We start from the raw sequence: 19,318 nt of genomic DNA on the forward strand, positions 1-19,318 counted from the left end.
AGGTCTTTGGAATGGAAAGATGACCCAGCAGGGGCTGGGAGGCGGCCTTTATTCCCTGAAGGGTCTTAGAATTCCAGGCCAAGGGGGCTCCGTGCACACCCACAGGGCTGGAAAGCCACCCCGATGCTGCTGTCAGCGGCTCGTGCTGGATGACGGCTTCCCACCTCTTGCCTGTGTTTCCAAACAGAGCGGAACACGCAGAGCAAGAAGCCTGCCCTCCAGAAGCCAGGCTGTTTGTATTTCTTAAACTCTCCCTGTTTATTTCCATTCCACTCTCCCGCACAGCTCAGCCAGGTCTCTGTGAGAGGCCTAGTCTCTCAGCTGAGCTAACATGAACCTCACATGGGCCACGGCATCCATAGAGCAGCAGTCCTGGGCCTGTAGCTTGCTGGGAGCCACAGGAGGAGAGCCCGAGAGCTCAGGAGAGCGGGAACTCAGCAAAGGCAGCTGGACTGGGGGCTCTGCTGCCCAGCGGTGCTGAAGCCTCCTTGAGAGTTCACCCCGGGAAGTTCTCAGCTTTTCAGCAGCAGGAGAGGTAATGTTCTCTGCACTGCGCACTGGGTTGCCTTCCCAGGTAGGACGGATTCTCCCATAGGGAAGATGGGAAGGAGGTGTGTGCGGTGGAAGGGAATTTACCTGCCCAGTATGAGCATAGAAGGCAAGCCAGAGGAAAGAGGAGGCTAGGTATCACAAGCTCCTAGTGATAAATGGGGACATGCAGCACCTGGCGTTGCTCTACAGCAGGTTCCAAGTGTGCATATGCTCCCTGCTTCATCCTGTCGTCGAGAAGACAAAGCGCCTCCTTCCACTGGACACGTCTGAGCTGAGGGGAGGGACTGGAGCTATGATTTGCGGGAACTAATCTTAGTCAAAGTCCCCTGGTACAGGTGAGCGTATCTTTTAGAAAGGTGTCTATGGACACTAAACAAACCCAAACTAGGAAACAAGGTGCTACAAATTCTCCGCAGGAGTTGTTCTGGGCGCTAGGGCGGTACGCAGAGATGTGGCTTCAGAGATCTTGGATGCAGCCTGTAGAACCTGTGGAACTCCCAGAAACCCTAGCAGCATGATGGTTAAGCAGCCGGCAGCGCTATTCTCTCTTGGTAAAGCCCTGCCCTGCTTGTGGAGCTCCTAGGTTGACCCTGAGGATAACAGCCCCAGAGAAGGGGAGACGCAAAGATCTGCACAGGGAGAGAAAAGGTGTCTTTCAATGTGAAAATTGGTCTCATTTCAAGAGTAAAAGTCAAGGGCACAGAAGCCAGAGGTACAGCTTCTGCAGGCGGTTACAAAGAAGGCTTCGTGACCTTGGAGTTACCCTTCAACACCAAAGGAAGTGAAGGGTCTGCCTAGTGGCTAGACAAGCGAGGATTGAGCGACAGTCACCAGAGGTCAGTCTGGGGTACGGCCGCCCGTGGTGCAGAGCAATGGAGACCCCAAAGAGGTGCAGGGGGCTGAGGACACAGGGACCTGCACACACTCAGCACGGCACCCCGCCCGGATGTGGAAGAAGGGACTTCAGGAAGGGGCCTGGCTGAGAGAGGGGGGCCACTCAGAAGGGTTTCATGGTTCCAATGCAACACAGCATGGAGCCCTGGGGGACCGGAGGCCACAGCAGATGGCAGCAGCCCCAGCAAGGGTAGGAGGTAGCCAGTGAGACAAAGCAGGCCTGCAGAGGAGCCCTCTCTGGGTCCCAGGTGACCCCAGGAAGGAGGGAGAGGGAGGAGCAGCATAAACCCCAACCCGACCGTGTAGCAGGGAGAGTCTGCACACCTATGTTTCCAGGAGCCGAGCAATATTGCTGCAGCAGCAGAGTCACAGGCTCCTGGACCAGGTCCCCCATGGAAACATCAACTGCATTGTGGACCCTGAGTTGTGAGTATAAATCATAAACCTGAAACACAGTCTAAGTGTTCTTAAACACGGGGAGAAGAAGGGGCTGTTCATTACACATTCAGCTCATGGAGTACTACGAAGCTGTGTAAAAGAATTGTACGCACACTGATACAGAAAGGTCTCCAAAACACAGGTGAATAACATGGAAGAAGAAATGAAGACACTGCACTGAAGACATTACCTATGCTCTAATGAGAGAGAGAGAGAGATGTATATAGTGCATGAATGTATATTCACAATACAATTTAGAAATGATAAATATGGCACTTAGAAGGAGACCAAGAGCTGAGGGATGGGGGATGGGGGAGAGGAGGATAAGGAGACATAAAAAGAATCAGGATGTGTTATGTACATGTACCACCTCCCCACGCTGAGTGTAATCACCCTGTACTGCAGATGTGTACTAATGAAAAGTGCAAGACACAGGCTTGGGTACTTAGTTTCTCTAGGCACGAGACTCAGTGGGGTGGGGAGGAGACAGACTTAGTTGGTTTCCTACCCCGCTGACTGCCATTCATTTCTTTTAGCCCTCTGCATAGGTTTTAAATATACAAAAGCGATTATGAAAAGGAAAGTGCCAGGCACAGTGGTGCACACCTGTAATACTGGTACTTGGGAGGCTGAGGCAGGAGGATGGCCCCAAGTTCAAGGCCAACCTGGCTTATATAGTGAGTTCAAGGCCAACCTGAACTACATAATGAGACCCTGTCTCAAAAGGCCAAAAAAGAAGACAAGAAACAAAAACAAACAATCAAAAAAGGAAACACTCAACTGTTTTCCAAGGAACCCTACAAAATATCACCTGGCAGGATGTGGGGAGGACCCTGAGTAGTAGGTGCAGAGGGCTGAGGCAGAACCAGAACTCTTGCATCTGTGGCACACATCGATGGGAGCAGGCAGGGAAATGATCCCAAGTCTTACATCCGCAGCGATTCGACTAGACACAAAACACCCACTTAGATACAGGCTGCAAGCCAGAAAGACTTGGGAGACGGAAAGAGTCAAGGGCCAAAATATCTTCTGAAATGTCACTGTTAATACCAAAAAAATCGTACACTCCCAGAAAGATTCCTGATCATCACTGAGCACCAGCTAGATTGCATGTCCAGCCAGAAGCTTCATAGAGCACCAACGTGCTTGGGCCGCACGGCCTACGGAAGGAAAAGCCAGGACTCTGTGATGTCCAATCCTATATTCTCAGTGAGGACAAACACCCTGTGCTTACTCCCAGCTCCATCCATCAGGTCCCTAAGTTAGAAACCTCATGTACTTGAATTCCTCTGCACCAGCCTCGTCATTATCCTCCATTCAAAACACCTTCACAGCTCATCTCTGCCCAAACCAAAGTTCAAGCCTGGACAGTGTTAGGGCACATTAGCTGTGCTATCTTTTCACACACCGCAGCCCCCACACCACCAAGTCTCTGTCTTCTCAGATTCAACTCGTCTTCACCTCCCTCTCCTATATCCCACCCAGATCCAGTCCTGCGTTTTTCCAGCTACAATGACTCAGTCACTCACTACTTCCCAAACACGCAGGTTCCTGTGCTCCAAGTTCCCACTCTGAATTCCACCTTCCTTCCTTCCGCCCCGGTGTAACCTCCAGGCCCAACATAAACATCGGCTCCTGGAGTGCCCTCCCACGTGGGCAGCCTGCACACCGTCTGCCAAGGGCCAGCAGTGCTGCTAGGTGGAGGACCCAGCTCCCCCTGCCATGCTTATTCCCGAGCTGGCCCCCAGGGGAAAAGACTCAAGTTGCAAACCAATGGGTCAGTAAAAGATTTTGGATTCATGAGCAAAAAAGGCTCTGAGTTCTAATGAGCAAGTCAAAGCGGCCTCACACATCAGGGCAGGAAGCAAGGGGAAGTAGCAGAGTTAGGTTGGTATCCAGAGGCCATCTAGAGAGTTCTAAGAGCCCAAGTAAAAGAGAAGACAAAGAGGAAAGCCGAGAACTGAGTATCAGAAAAAAACATGAGCTCCAAGGAGTCACAGATCCGAGGCAAACTGGACAAGAAGGAGTTTGCAGCCTAAAACTGGCAAGAGCCCCTTTTTCCTGAAACACGCAAGCTGTTCCACTGTGCCATCTGCCAAAGGGGAAAAGGGTACCATGTGCTCTGTTCAAAGAGGCATCAGGGAAGCAGCTGGGGTGCATGCAGATGTCTGTTTAGAAATTCAGAAGAGTGAAACTCCTGCCAGGACCACAGCAGATAAGAAGCAAAAGCCAGGTTACTTAAGAAAATTAAAAATTAAGATGATGGAAACAAAAGCGTTCCTAGTCGCCTACCGTGTGGCACACACTGTCATGTACATTAGCTGCGGGTCTGACCTGCTTGACTGCCTCTGTTCCCTAGGCCCGGGATGGCTAGCCTCAGCCACACGTCCCGTAGCGGGCTGTTTGTATCATTGAAAGCCCTGAAGTTCCACTCTCCCCGGTCTAGGTTGAAAGTCCAGCACGAGAATGCACTGGGAGGTTTGCCCTAAGAAAGATCCCAGGTCCCTGTGCAGGGCAGGAGGCCAATGGCCTCCAGCCGGTGAGGTCGCTGGCTGCCGGCCTGCACTTCCTCCCCGAAATAAAACTGGGAGGGACCTTCAAACCAGACCCAGCCCTCCTGGGCAATGACTCCAGGAGGGGACCTGGACCCTCACTGCAGACACTGCCATTAGGCTCCTTCCTTTCGAGGTTCCTGTTTGAGAAAAAGCCAAGTGTCCTTAAGAAGGCATTCGCAGGTCCATGGCGCCTCTGAGCCACCCTGGGATTCCTGGACTGCTCTGTGAGCAGCTTAGTATGTGCGCAGAGGGACAGAATAAGGACAAGTGAAGCCGTTCAAGGAAACCAACTCCAACACAGCAAAAATCAAAGGTCAGGTGGCTGCAAGAATGTGCCTCGTGGTTGTGCAGGTGACTTGCTGCACAAGGACACTTGGGAGTCACAAGGCAGGGTGACCCCACCTCCCGAGTGGGAAGACGACCGGACCAGAGGAAGAGACATCTTTTAGGATCTGCAGGAAGGCAAGGAGTGAGCTAATGGAGGTCCCAGAGAGAGGCATTTCCAGCTAAGGCTGAATGAATTTTTTGTGTGTGCCAGGGATCGCAGACGCACTGACAAATGCTCTCCCACTGAGCTACACCCCCAGGCCTAAGTTAATGTTAGAGAGCCCAGAGGTGATGCCCCCCATCGTGTTCTAGGCAGGACTCCTTAGAGGTGAGAGGGTAAGAGAGTCTCTGGAGGGTAAATGGTAACACAAGATGGTAGGAAGAGCCTAGGTACAATCTCAGCCTGCTCAGAGGCTAGCTGGAGCCTAGCCTGGGCAACTTAGCAACTCAAGACAGACCTTGTCCAAATTTTTAAAAAAGGCTAGGAATGGAGCTTAGTGTGAAGGCCCTAGGTTCAAACCAAACAAGGAGGAAGACGAGGAGAAAAAGAGGAAGGGAGGAGGAGGGGGAGAAGGAAGGAAGAAGGGAAGGAACAAAAGAAGGGAGGAAGGAAGGAAAGAAGGGAGAGAAAGGTAAAGAAACGAAGAGCCCAGGTATTCTATGAGCTGGGCCCAACTGTCCACGTCCAACCTGTGCGCTCCTGGGCCAGTCGGTGCACACAGCTCCTCCCTCCAGCCGTGACGTGGGGATCACAATGCCCACCTCACCTGGCCACTGTACGTAAGCAGTGAAATAACACAGGTGAAGGGCCCAGCACAGGGCGTGGCCTGGAGATCAGAGACACGGGGCCTCCGACCCTGACCTGGGAGGATGCAGAGCCAGCGCTGCAGGGGAGGACAGAGGACCCATTCATCTCTCCAGCCTAAATAGGAGGAGCCCTCCTGGGCGTCAGAGCTGCTGCCCTGCAAGTGTAACCCAAACCTGAGCGGCCCTCCGGGATCACAGGGGCTTAGGGAACCAAAGGAGATTGCCTATGGGGCACGGTGCCCAGCCAAAGCAGATGCTGAACAAATACGGGCTCCTTGCCCCTCTCCCCTCGGGAGCTTCAAACAGCGGCCCCTGCCCCCGGAGGCTAACCCGCAGCAGGTTGAAGAAAGCTGGAGAAATATTTTCTGTCCGTTCTGCTGAATTCATTACCGTAACAGCGATAATGATTCTAACACAACTTGTTTTTTGAGCGTCTTTTATGAGAGGGGCCTGTGGAGGAAGTAATGGTATTTCTCTCATAGTCTGGAGGTCTCTGCCATTCCAAATTTCCATGCCACTTCCTCTGTGCTTGCTCATCATATATTGATGCATCTTTTTCTTTATTATAAGTATGTAACATTTCAGGCAAAATAAGCATCTTTCTTGCATCAGAGGAAGTTCTTTAGGGACACATCTGTCACCATCAGTTAACTGAAGGAAGGAGAGGTCTGTTTTAGTTTATCCCATGCCTAAAGACAGGTAGCACAGTGTACTTAAATGATATATTCAGTATTCTGATAGATCCCTCATCAAACACCTGCCAAGCGCTTTCTGCACCATATCCCATAGCGCCATCACTGTAAACAGCAAGTAGGTCCCAATTCCTACTTTAGGGCTGGGGATATAGCTCAGTGGCATGAGTGCTTGCCTGGCAAGCCTGAGGTCACAAGTTCGATTCCCAGTACCAAAAACAAAACAAAGACTGCATCCAAATCCTACTTTATACCTGAAGACACCAAGTCCACGGGACAGTAAACACCTGGCCAAGCCAGTAAGTCTGAATCAGGTATCACTGTAATATTAACAAATGCTACTCAATGGATGAATGGCAAGCTCTTAAGGAGCTTAAGCAACTGTGAGACAGTACAGCTTTTACATACCAAGTTCACATTCATAAAGGATTACAGGGATGAACTATTTGGAATAAGGACTTACTGGAAAATGGGAGAGAAATGGCTGTTTCCCCCATAATCCAGGAAGAAAAAGTTTTCAGCAGTAGCCCACAATCCACTATGCTCCGATTATGGAGCGAGAGGGAAATGGCAGCTAACTGCTGCTGGACCCCTAGGGTCACAATAGGACCGAATGTTTCTACAGGGAAAAGATCCATGGGGAATTAAAGAAAACATTGTGTGCCTGAGAAGCAAACCAGAAAGAGGGAAAGGAAAGCTCTAAGGAAAGTTTGGTCTAGGGTATTAGTTGGGGTTGGAGGTAGGAGCCAAGGAGGGGGAACAGCTAGCAGTTAAGAGACAGGCTTAAAGCAATCTGGTTCAGACCCCTGCTCTGCAATCTACTAGCTCTGGGGCCCAGGGATTATCACCTCTCTGAACACAGAATTCTTCTCACATTAGACGGACAGCCGGGTGTGGTGCTGCACATGTATAATCCCAGCGTTCAGGAGGCTGAGGCAGGATTGCCATGAGGCCAGCCTGGGCTACATTTCTTTCTTTCTTTTTTTTTTTTTTGTCTTTTGAGACAGGGTCTCACTATGCAGTTCAGGCTGGCCTTGAGCTCACTTTGTAGCCCAGACTGGTCTCGAAGTCACAATGATCCTGCTGCCTCAGCTTTTCGAGTGCTGGGATTACAGGTGTGCACCACTACACCAGCCTGGGCTACATTTCAAAACTTTGTCTCAAAAAAAAAAATCTATATAGATATATAGATATAAGTATAGATATAAAATAAAAGACAGAACAATATGGATAGTTTATGCAGAAGAGTCCTGTAAAGTTAAGCTCAGAGTCTCATACAGTCTAGCACTGTGCTCTGTCTGCGCTAACAAACTCCCACAAACTGAGTGACTCAGAACAGCAACAATGTTCTCTAACAAGTGGGGACACCAGAAGTTGGAAATCAGTGTTGCTTGGCTGAAATCAAAGTGTCAGTGGGGACGTGCACCCTCTGGAAAGGCAGGAAAGTCGGTGACAGTCACCCATGTGCTGCATAATATTTCTGCCAACACCACAAGCTGTGGGGGTTCCCTAGGACCATCCTCACCTGCTGACATCACAGCCACCTTAGCTTGCACATGCATGCTCTGTGATGTGCACACAATGACAAAATTGCCTAATGATGCATTTTTCAGGATGTGTCCCTGTCACGAAGCAGCACACGACTGCAATGGCTACCTCATCTTTCCCATCTCCTGGCAGCTGCCAACACCCCTGGCTCGTGGCCACATCACTCCTGTCTCCAAGAGCATCATCTTCAAAGCTCTCTCTCTGCTGACTCTGCACCACTTCCCTGGCCTGCGTATCAAGTCTTTCTCTGCCCATCTTTTAAAAGGACACTCATGATGGCAGTCAGGGCCCAGCGGAATAACCCAGGAGGATTTCCCCATATCAAGATCTTTGGCATCAGTGGTTCTGCAAAGACCCTCTTCCAAATAAGTCAGCACTTACAGACTCCAGGGAGTGGGATCTGCACTTGGGCGCGTCCAGCCTGCCACATGCAACAAAGCACCGGTCGTCATCAACTGTTACAGGACTTGTTACTGTGAGCCGGGGTGGAGATGAGCCAAAAGAATCACACAAGCAGAAAAGGGCCTGTGGCTTGATAAGAAAGCAGGGACCTGAAACACCGTGCAGGGCTGAGAGCCAACACAGGGGCCATGAGAGACACAGCTCACACACAGCAGCGGCCCCAAAACCCTCTCAGGCTGGAGTAAGTTACCTATACACACGTAGTAGGCACAGGGCAGCCCTGGGAAGAGCAGGACACTGGCGACATCTCTGCCTTAACTCAGTGTCCTCGACTGGGCCCTACAATAACACATGGAAGTGACACGGTATGGAGGACCACCTAGGTGACTCTCCTTGAAAGAGGAGCAGTTGCCTCTATTTTGGCTGAGCCTGACCCTATTTCCATGTATTGATATGTACAGAGCTGGCTGGGACTTTTCCTTATCCCTTCAATTGGCTTTAAGCAATGCATATCAGTCTAGCCAAGATGCTGATGGTAATCTTTGGAGATGGCAGGCGTGTTTCTCCGGACCCCCTGTTGCTCCCTCGAGTGAGCCAGGATGTGTGAGCCAGTGATCCATGCTGTCGGCTGGGCTAGAGCTTTAGGATAGAGGCTATGACTTCCTGAGGCTTCAAAGATTACACATCAGAGCTGAAGCACCGACCCCAAAACATTAGATACTCTCTCAATTATGTTATGCAGATTATTCTTTCTACATATCCTTCTCTCTGCATTTGCAGAGGTGATTTCAGACCTCCTACTTAGCCCAGCTCATGGCGCTCACCTACTTCCCAGGGTTCTCACAGTCACTCATCCTCAAGCCACTCCCTTCTTCACGAAGGAATAAAACCAGGGTTTGGCCTTGGGTCGAGGCCTTGGTTCCGGACAGTCATCATTATGGCTGGACTTAGGACCCCTTGGCTCCCCATAACTACAAACATACCTTAGCGTCTTTATTCTCTCCGTGGGTTGTACTGGAAGTGGTAGATTGGAATTAACTCTCTAGAATTCCAGTAACTTCTCCTGAGATTACAAATATAAACTTCCTGGGCCGTGAGGAGGACTGGGAAGGGCTCTCTATAATACAGCATACAGTATGTGCGGTAAAAATAACTGTTACTGCCAGGATGGGATAGGCAATACCCGCAGGCCCCTGCAGGTGGAGTGGGTAAAGGAAGCACCCGTCACTCACACAACCAGGAAACGCCCCCTCCAGTCCTTCGAGGAAGGCAGCTCAGGCTGCCACCGGGGGCCCTGAAGGAGAAGCCCCAGGGATTCCACATGCAAAGCTGAGCTTCTCCTTCTGAGACACACATGTTGCAGACAGGCTTTCCACAGCCCATCGTGGCCTGCCGGAAGCCCGGTTATGAATGACTTGGAGAGGGTTCCAGGCAGCATTCTTATGGCGAATGTGATCTTTGTTCTGATAACTAATGAAATACTTCTGACACTTAATGAAATGCCACGAGAAATGAACAAGGGCTCTTTGGAGGCTTGTCTGAGATCAGAGTAACTCAAGCTTAAAATCTGGCTCCAATCTTTCCTAACCTACAGGCAGAGACGTACATACCAGCGGGCCCAGCTCTGCTACAAACACTCTTAGGGAAAGGGCTAAGGTTTCTGATTTAGAAACCAAAGCACATTAAAACACCGTTTATCTGGTTAGCATCAACAGGTAACTTCTTGTCAAACAATTTAGGGACTAAGTGGAATTCCTGCTTCAGAAGAGAAAGAAACAAAACTTTCCTTGGAAGAAGAAAATAAAGAGTCCCATGAAAAATACGGAGCTTGCATTTCAAACAGATGTACCTGCCTTGTCCGCTAACCACCACCCAGGATGGCCAGGGAGGTTTTCCAAAGAAATCCAGAGAAGGTCAAAGACCCTCTTCTCCTTGCCAGGCGGTTTGTGCTGCTCAGATGTGACAAGACTCCCTAGGTAGCCACAGAGGGTCAGGGAAGCGGCGCGTGGCTCTGCAGAGTTTAATTAACAGCAAGTTTTCTTAGCCCACATCATGACAGGCCCCACTCAGATCAGGGGCGCTCAGGATGGAAATAACAGATTGCTCCAGGATTCTTAATGATGAAATGCCAAAAGCCTCCAACACAGTGGGCAGAAAAGGAGGAGCTGTGAAAACAAACAATTCCTACCCACACGGAGACAATTCCTGGGGGAGGCCTATTGTCGAGGCCTGATCCAGTCTGTCCTGTTTTACAACTAATGAACCTCTCAGGCACAAATGCACACACGTGTGCACACACAGCATCCACATGTACACACACACACTCTCACGAACACATGCATGTAGAGTACATCCGCATGTATGTGACACATACACAGGAAATCACAAAAAGGGGTACGGGCTCTGCATCCCAAGAAATATCTGGTCAGTAATAATAAAATAAGCAAGCCATGTTGTTTTTGAGCAGTGTCTTCTGTTCTGCAGAGAACTTTTACAGATGCTACCTCATCTGACCCTCACAACAGGCCTGTATGGGAGACAGAGAATGTATAATTATCCATGTTTTATAGATTACACTAAGTGATTCCCCTAGGTCATCCAGTTAGCACACCATGGGGCTGAGACAGGAAGCAGGACCTAATGACTCCCAGCCCGGCACTTCTACAAGGTAAGAAATGGGAGTCCTTCTAATGGAAAAGGGCTAAAGCCCACAGCGGAGCAACAAAAGGAGGTCAGACGTGTGAATGACACTTTTAAGAAAAATTCACGTTACGAGACACAAGTCTGAGGAGAGGGATTTAAAGAGCCATGAGGTCAGTGCATCTGGAGAGAACAGCAACATCACAGCGCAGAGGACGTTGGGAAACGTGTCTGAGAGCTGTATCTCCCAGCCACCTTCTCCTTCCCAGCCCCGGAAGACAGAAATGATGGTGGGGACGTTTAAAATGGCCACAGCACTCAGTAACACTTCAACAGAGAGCAAGAGACCTTAACGCCTGGGAGAGGGCCCCTTAATTTTACAAATGTGGATAATAAGGCCCAGAGAGATGAAATGACTTGCCTGGGATCAAAGCATTCATAAGAATGCAGAACTGAATTCTGAACTTGGGACACAGAGATCCTTATCCCATACCAGCTGCCTTGGGACTCTATTATCCTTAATTTCCTTATGCTCACTGTCCCTAATTAATACCAGAAGTCAAAATGCAGAGCACTTAAAGGTTGGGTGGGGAGTGCATGGTTTTTTTTCTTCATGTTTCTGGGAAACGGTTGTCTGTTCCTAGGGAGATTAAGTGCAGGAAGGTGGTAGTGGTTCTGCTAGCACAGAAACTGTCCCAGGACTTGGAAATTCTCCAAAATGCAAGTTCTGTGCTGTGACCGAGGCTGACAATGCTTCCCTCCTTTCCAACGACATCACGGCAGAGTCCCTGGAGCTTAGCAGCATTACTCTATAAGAGGGATTTGCAGTTATGATTAAGTTAAGGATCTCAAGATGAGGCGATTGTTCTGGTTTATGGGAAAGCATCCAGCATTCATCACAAGGGTCTTTATAAGAATGAGGTAGGTGGATGAGAGTAAAAGGTGACATGACAGAAGCAGGAGGTTGAAGTGTGGGATGAAGGGCCACCAGCCAAGGAATGTGGGCAACCTGGAGAAGCCAGAAAAGGAAAAGGAAGAGTTCTGCCCTGAAGCCCTCAGAAGAAATGTAAACTTGCCAACACCTTGACTTCAGACTTCTGACTTCCAGAACAGTTAGAGAATAAATGTATGTTGTGTTAAGCAATTTAAGTTTGTGGTAAGTGTTCCAACATTCCCAGGAAACCAATACTTCTATTCTAAAACTTCAGAAGCAGCTGGCCGAGGTGGTGCATATCTATAATCCCAGCACCTGGGAGGCTGAGGCAGGAGGACTGCCACAAGTTCAAGGTCAGCCTAGGCTACATAGTGAGCTCAAGAACAGCCTGAACTATACAATGAGACCCTATCTCAAACAAACAAATGAACAAATACAAAAAAACTTTAGAAGCAAGCCCTAGCTCCTTAGCTAATTAACACTGGCTCCTTGAGGTTGATGGGGTGTCAGGTAGCACGGCCAATGTTGTGAGTCACAGGGGCGCTAAGGAGAAGGTCAGGTGGACTGGACATGGTGGTTGTCTGGTTTTCCGATGGAGATCAGTGATAGTCTGTGCTTACGGGCTTGGCTTTCTCAAGTCTACTCTTAGGACTGCTGGAAAGCTTCCCCTGGAAAGGTGCCTGAGCCTCCCCCATTCACTGTCTCAGTCCCAGCTCCACCAAGCCTCTTACAGCTTCCTGAGCACGGCGGGCTCATCCCTGTCTCCAGCTCTCCACGCTGGCATATGCTTTGGGGCAATGCCTTCCTCACTCTCGGCTGCTGTTAAAGACCTTCTGCAGAGCGCGGCTCACTAATTACTTCTGCTTCGAGGCCTTCCCAGGGTCCCCCAGTCCTCCACTGTCTTCCCCTGTCCTCCTTGTCAGTCTCACTAGGGCCTGGCACCTGTCTTATAAATGTGTTCACTTGTCTTCCTCCCCCACCCCACCAGTGGGAGCCCCTTGAAGACAAGAAACCTTTCTTGTTCCTCCTGTGTTGGCAAACCACTGCCGTCCTCATCCACATCAAATCTCTCCCAGCTCCTTTCTTCCTCCGTCACCTAAAAATGCAAACTTACCCTTTAAGAAAGGAAGTAGCCTCTAGCAAGAAAATACCGTAACTTCCCAAGGATGAGTCCCATAGCCCTTCGCCCATGTCCCAGCAGCACGTTCGGCACACACCACAGGTGGCTACCCTCGGGCTGCTTCCTCATCAGACACCGATGTCCTTGAAAGCCACACCTCTTTTACCTGTCTGGCTCTCTGTGGCCAGCACATTGCCTGGCACACAGCCAGTACTCTAGGACTATTCACCGACTTCAACAAAAACACACAAAACAGCGTTCAGGTCATTGCAGTTAATCCTTACAAACTGTGTGATGGCTTTGCACGGCCAGCACTGAATGACAGCTATAGCTGATGCCTCCTCTGGCTTTCCCACACAGGCTTGGGAATGCAGGATGGAGCTGGCATCAGTGTTACTACATAAGATGAAAAGCCGCAAGGGGAAATACAGTACTAGACAATGACTTCATTTTCCACGACGGACACACAGGTGTTCGTTTATCAAGCTTCCTTTAGTGAATGAGTGCTCCTAACGTCGAGAAAGGCTTTCTAGAAGGCTGAGTCTGAGAGCGGCATGACACAGCAGAGACTTCGTTTTCAACCTCACGCTCCTGTGACCTTAGAGTAGACATTTATTCTCTGCCCCTTAAGTTTGTTGCCCATAAGTGGGAACAATCCAGGTCTATCACATAGGCTGCCACGAAGACAAGATGTAACAGACACAAGTAAAACAACTGCCAATGTCCTGGGCCTATGGAAGGCCTGCAGCCACCTTTACTGGGTGCTTAATGGGATGGCCACATAAATTATTCAACTCACAGCAACCAAATGAGTATGTGTATTTTTTTTTCCATCACTGGAGAGTGAACTCAAGATCTTCACACTCGACTACATCTCCAGTCTCTTTTTTAAAAATTTTATTTCATTTTGACACCAGCAATTAAGTCACTAAGTTGCCCAGGGTGGATTTGACCTTGCAGTCCTCCTCTCTCAGCTACGCAGAATGGAGAGGGTATATTTTCCTCCCCATTAGGGACAAGCAAGGTGGCAGGATATAAGACTAGTCAAATGGTAGAGTTAGGCCGCGAATGCAAAGCTGTCAGCTGCAGAAGCAGAACTCTGACCCACCATGCGTTTACAGCCTCTCAGAAAGCACCAGCTCCTGTTCTAGATGACAATAAATAACCCTACTTCAAATGCCACTCATGGAAAACTGGTTACGAACGGGCTCTGCCTGGGTCTGCACAGCTAGGGCCAGAGCGTTCCTGACTAGCCAGGCATTCCCGCCAGGAAGCAAGCACTCCGCCTCACTGGGGACTCTGGGAAGCCCGCCCTCTTCCACCTCTTCCTGCCCTAATTACCCAAGGGATATGACACACTCCCCACAATGGGAACAGGGCTTAATGTCACAGTCAGGACTTTCATGTCCCAGCACCCACAGGTGTCTCCAGGAGGTGAAAGCTGTGATGTGGCTGCATCTACTGGGAAATGCTTTCGCCCCATCTCCAACTTTACTCAATCAAAGCCACTGGGCAGTCCCAGGGCCAGCTGGTCCATGAGTGCAATGGACAATAAGGATGAGGGGTGAATGCAATGAACAAAGGCAAGGAACCTGCTGCCAGGGGACCAGCATGGACAGAAAGTTACCTGAAGTCCCCATACAGGAATGGATGCAGCTCTCCTACCCCATTTTGGTGGAAACTGAATTAAATTAGCCAACAGGTCAGCAGTGAGAAAGAACGTGACTGAGCGCCATCATGAAATCCACTCACCAAGACCCATAGGGTAGACCCCCACCCCCACCTCCAGGCCAGAGCCCCTACAGATTGCCCCTGCCTGGCTAAACAGCACAGGAGGGCTTTTCTGAGCAAGCCACACCAAGAAGGAGCAGGGCAGGGAGCCCAGACCCTTGGCTAGGCTGCACCCACGCTGTGCTACCCAGAGCTCTGCCCCCTTGGACTATACCTCCCTAGTGGCTCCGTCTTCCTGTGAGGCCCCCATCCTCACCTGACCCCACCCGCTGCACCAAGGTCCTGCTGAACCCTCTCTCACTAACACCAGCTTCTAGACCCATCATGGGAGTTAAAGCTGTATTTTTTACTGAGCCTCTACTACTGACCCAGCGATGCAAATGCATTATTATAGCATGCATTTCCACAATAACCCCACAGGATAGGTATCATTATTACTCTCATTTGAAAGATGAAGCCACAGAGGCTCAGAGAAGTGTAGTTTTCCTTGGGAGCTCTCCGATAAAGAATGGCATTACTTCTGAAGTTCAGAGTCCTAGTTCGTATGTCTGCATTTGAATGAGACCAAGGCCTGCTTATGGGAGCAAGTAGACTCCAGAGGTTCAGGTTTATTCCAGCAAGGCAAATTCTATGTATTCACCAAGGCGGAGTCCAAATCCTAGCTTTTCTGTGTGGTCCTCCCTGAGCCTCCATGCCATGTGCCTTCACTCTGGTCACTCCTCTGCCACCATGCTGCATGGACGGCATCCTCTGGGTTTAGCTCTCCTCTACCACCATAGACAAGCTAAAATGATAGCTGTTAGCGTCGCTCTTTCACCGTTCTGCTGTGTGCTGGAGACATTACCGAGTCTTGAGCAATGCTTCTCAACTCTGAGCTGCATCAGGTCATTTTCGATGAAGCTGCCTGGAACACACCACCGACATACAAATCAGGGTCTCTGAACTTGGCAGCTTTCTTTTCAAAGAAGCCATCCAACCCTACTGCAAGAGGCTCTCAAATGTGCTCACCAAACTTGGAAGCCTCTAGCATACGATATTTGCTTCCCAAATTCTTTTCTATGAAACTTGAGGTCCCAAAGAGACACCTCCAGACTCAAATGAACTGGACTGGAATCCTATCGATGTCTGAGGATGAGCCCTGGGTTCTGAGCAAGCAGACTCCAGACAGCTGACGGCTCTAAGAAACAGATGTTAATATCGTCCTCACTTTGGAAATGAGGACACAGAGGGGCCCAGGGAGTGAAGTCACGCAGCTAGTATGTGTTGAATGAGGACTCACGCCTAGGCAGCCGTGGCTCTAAAGAGTGATGACGGAGAAGTCATCAGGAAGCACCAGGGGACGTAGGTGGGTAGGAGACTTCTAGAACTTTAAAGCCACGGAGATGCTGAGCTGTGAAGGTGGAGTGCAGCAGGAATATAATGTGGACATCAGGAATTGTGAAAAAATGGACGGAAGATTCTAACAGTCAGGCAAGGCTGAAAAACACTGTTCCACTCAGGTGTAGACTCCAGCTGTCTATACCAATGCCTCTGAGGCTTCCGCCAGAACAGTTCAGCTTCTGTCTGTGTCACAAGCCAAGCTTCCATCTCAGGCTTATTTGCATGAGCTTAACAAAAAATTATGTACACATACCAACTCCCCATGATGAATGTGATCATTATGTACTGCAAACCTGCTCTAATAAAAAGATCTTTAAAAGTGTGCAAACAACTGCTCCAGTAACAGCCTGATTTTCACTTACCTTTGTGTGTCCCCAAGCCTCACAGCATAATAGACACTTAATAAGTGTTTGTTGGAAGGCCCAAGAGTTTTATTTGCTATCTGGCTCCACTTAAGTTTTCCACTGCCTGGCATAGCAATCTAACAGGTTTTTTTAAAACATCTAAACACCAACAACCTTCACCTCAGACCTCAAACCTGAAACAGAGCAGAGCAGATCGCCATCCAGGGAACGTGCTGATGTTTCTCTTTGGGGTCAAATACACTAAGTAAGCGCCTAATGACGGATAAATGTAAGCAAATGTGATTTGCATCAGCCAGGAAGCACAGGACATCTGTCGGCATCTGTCGGCGGCTCAGGCCTCCCAGGCTAATATTTGGACCATTTCATCTGAAACTGTCAAGTTACAAGAGCATGATAAAGACTCACAGGAACTTCATAGTAAACAGGGACCGGCCCCTTGTGAATAAGTTAGAAGAAAAAAATGCCCTCCTGCCAAAATGCACCGGCCGGAAGCATCCAGCGCGGCCAGCAAGGGCCTGCTCTGAGCAGCTATAGGCTCCCAACCGCAGAGGCTGCAGAGATGCCCATTTTCTCGCCAGGGGCCCCCAACCCAGCGCTCCACGCCCATAGCAGGCACCCAGCAGGCAGCTGAGTACTGCAGGGAGCTGGGCATCAGGCACGCTACCTTCACAGCTCAGCGTCTCTGTGGCTTTAGAGTTCTAGAAGTCTCTACCCACCTAGGTACCTTGTCTTCCTGATGACTTCTCCGTCGTCACTCTTTAGAGCCACGGCTGCCTAGGCGTGAGTACTCATTCGACACATACTAGCTGCGTGACTTCACTCCCTAGGCCTCTGTGTCCTCACTTCCAAAATGAGGACAATATTAACATCTGTTTCCGAAAGCTGTCAGCATAAAGTGACAAAGACCGCACCCACCATGGAATGTGTTTGACAGACCTTAGTGATGACCATTCTGCGATTCTGCAATCAGGAAATTCAAAACCAAGCTTTTGTCTTTGTCTTTTTGATGTTCTGGTCAGTCTGGTGACAAAACTCATCCAGCAGCAAGCCTGACCGGCACTGATCTAAAGCATCCAGTTTTTATCCGGATGCCCCACCCCCCAGAACTTCCCACGCTCCTAGGCGGGGCTTTGGAAGGTGATAGAGAATGGGGCTCACAGTGGGCTTGCTGTTAAGAGGCGGGGCCTGGTGGGAGGAGGTGGCCCTTGGGGCGTGGCCTGGAAGGGTGTTTCTCCCTGCCTGGCTCCTCCTTCTCTCTCTGCTTCCTGTCCCCCATGCCCGAGCAGCCCTCCTCCACCACGCCCTCTGCCACGCCCTCTGCCATGCCCTCTGCCATGCCCTCTGCCACGCCACCCTGCCTTAATGTCAGCCAATGATGACCTAAAACTTCTACAAACTATGAGTCAGAATAAACTCTTTTAAATTGTGGGTGTCAAAGTATTTTGTCCCAGCAATGGAAGTAAGTAAGACATAAGGCTAATTATGGTCTTACTGGTATTCCTGATGGAACATTCACATTTTCTGGCAAAAATAATACTGCATTTGGGTTATGGGATGCTGCCCCATACCACAGTGAAAATGCCATTCACACGTAAATATGCCCCGAATTATCTCTCTAAACTCTGAACAGTTCTGAATTTTAAAATGCATTGTGCCGGGCACGGTGGGACCTGTAATCCTGGCAGATGAGAGGCTGAGGCAGGAGGATGACAAGTTGGAGGCCAGCCTGGGCTACAGTGAGTTTAAGGCCAGCTTGGACTACATAGTGAAACCCCGTCCTCCTGCCTCAGCCTCCCAAAGAGCCCACAACCCTGGCTAAGAGCAACTCTGGCACAGTGTGTGGCCTTGGTGGGAAGGAGTGGCCAGTCCTGCTTCTGCTTAGCCGGAAGTGGGACATGCTCTGGCCTAGGCCCATGGGCATTAACACGCTAGACAACTAAGTATCCATGTCTTAAGCACAGAAGCAGCTCTTAGTCTTTTTGTTGTTCTTATCTGTGTCGATCTGTCATTACCATTTTTGTGTTAGAATTCTATCAGAGTCTATCAGAGCCCTAGGCACGGGCACACCCCGCAAATACTGCTGAATGAACACAGTGAGCAGTGAATATCTGTTCATTCATTCACCCACTACCTCTTCCTAGACTCTGTATCTGCAGGGACACTGCCTGCTTTGGCATATTTATGCTTTACAGCGATGTCATTTCTAGAGCTCATATTTTCTTGACTCTAAAAGGTTTTGAGGAGCTTAGACATATCCTCAAAGCAGTATATTTACTCAAAATATACTGACGGAACTTTCTCGAAGTTTGTACAACTTTCTAGAAGAGTTCACACAACTTTTTTCTACAAGAATTTATAGAACTTTGTACAAGAGTTCATATCATCCTGAGACAGGCCTGGCAGCACATGCCTATGATACCGTCACCAGGGAGGCTGAGGCAAGAAGTCTGCTGTGAGTTCCAGGCCAGCCTGGGCTACATCGTGAGTTTAAGGCCAGCCTGAACTACATAGTGAGACCCTGTCTCAAAACAAAACAAGATGTTCACTATGAACAAAGATGTTCATAGTGTCCTGAAACCCGCAGCTTGGGAGCATCTAGGCCACTCAACTTGTATAGAACTGCACTTGGGGTAGAAGTCTCTGTGTCTTTTATCCTCAGCACAAATCCACACAGCCTGCAGCCAGGGGTTTCTCCTCCCGCCTACAGCGCAGCACTGGAACCCAGATTTCCCCATCCGGGTCTCCCTGTGGCCCCTAAGAAGCCTCTAGGAATGAGCTTCGTGGGTGGAGGTGGCCTGACGCTGTAAATAGCTGCTAAATTAATCCATACACACATGGCGTCAAGAATTCCAGGCGCTGCAGCAGGGACAGGGGCAGGGGCGGGGACAGGGGCAGGGGCGAGGACAGGGCCGGACCCAGGGACAGGGGCGCGC

General features: G+C 49.7%; 1 protein-coding gene across 1 annotated transcript in view; it reads right to left on the reverse strand.

Moving 5' to 3' along the window:
- Positions 1 to 19,318, reverse strand: part of Thsd4 (thrombospondin, type I, domain containing 4) — a gene marked incomplete in the record, with an annotated part of 530,583 nt that overhangs the window by 444,986 nt on the left and 66,279 nt on the right.

Source organism: Chinchilla lanigera, unplaced genomic scaffold (assembly GCF_000276665.1).
Source record: "Chinchilla lanigera isolate Chin_1 unplaced genomic scaffold, ChiLan1.0 scaffold00049, whole genome shotgun sequence".
Classification (NCBI taxonomy): Eukaryota; Metazoa; Chordata; class Mammalia; order Rodentia; family Chinchillidae; genus Chinchilla; species Chinchilla lanigera.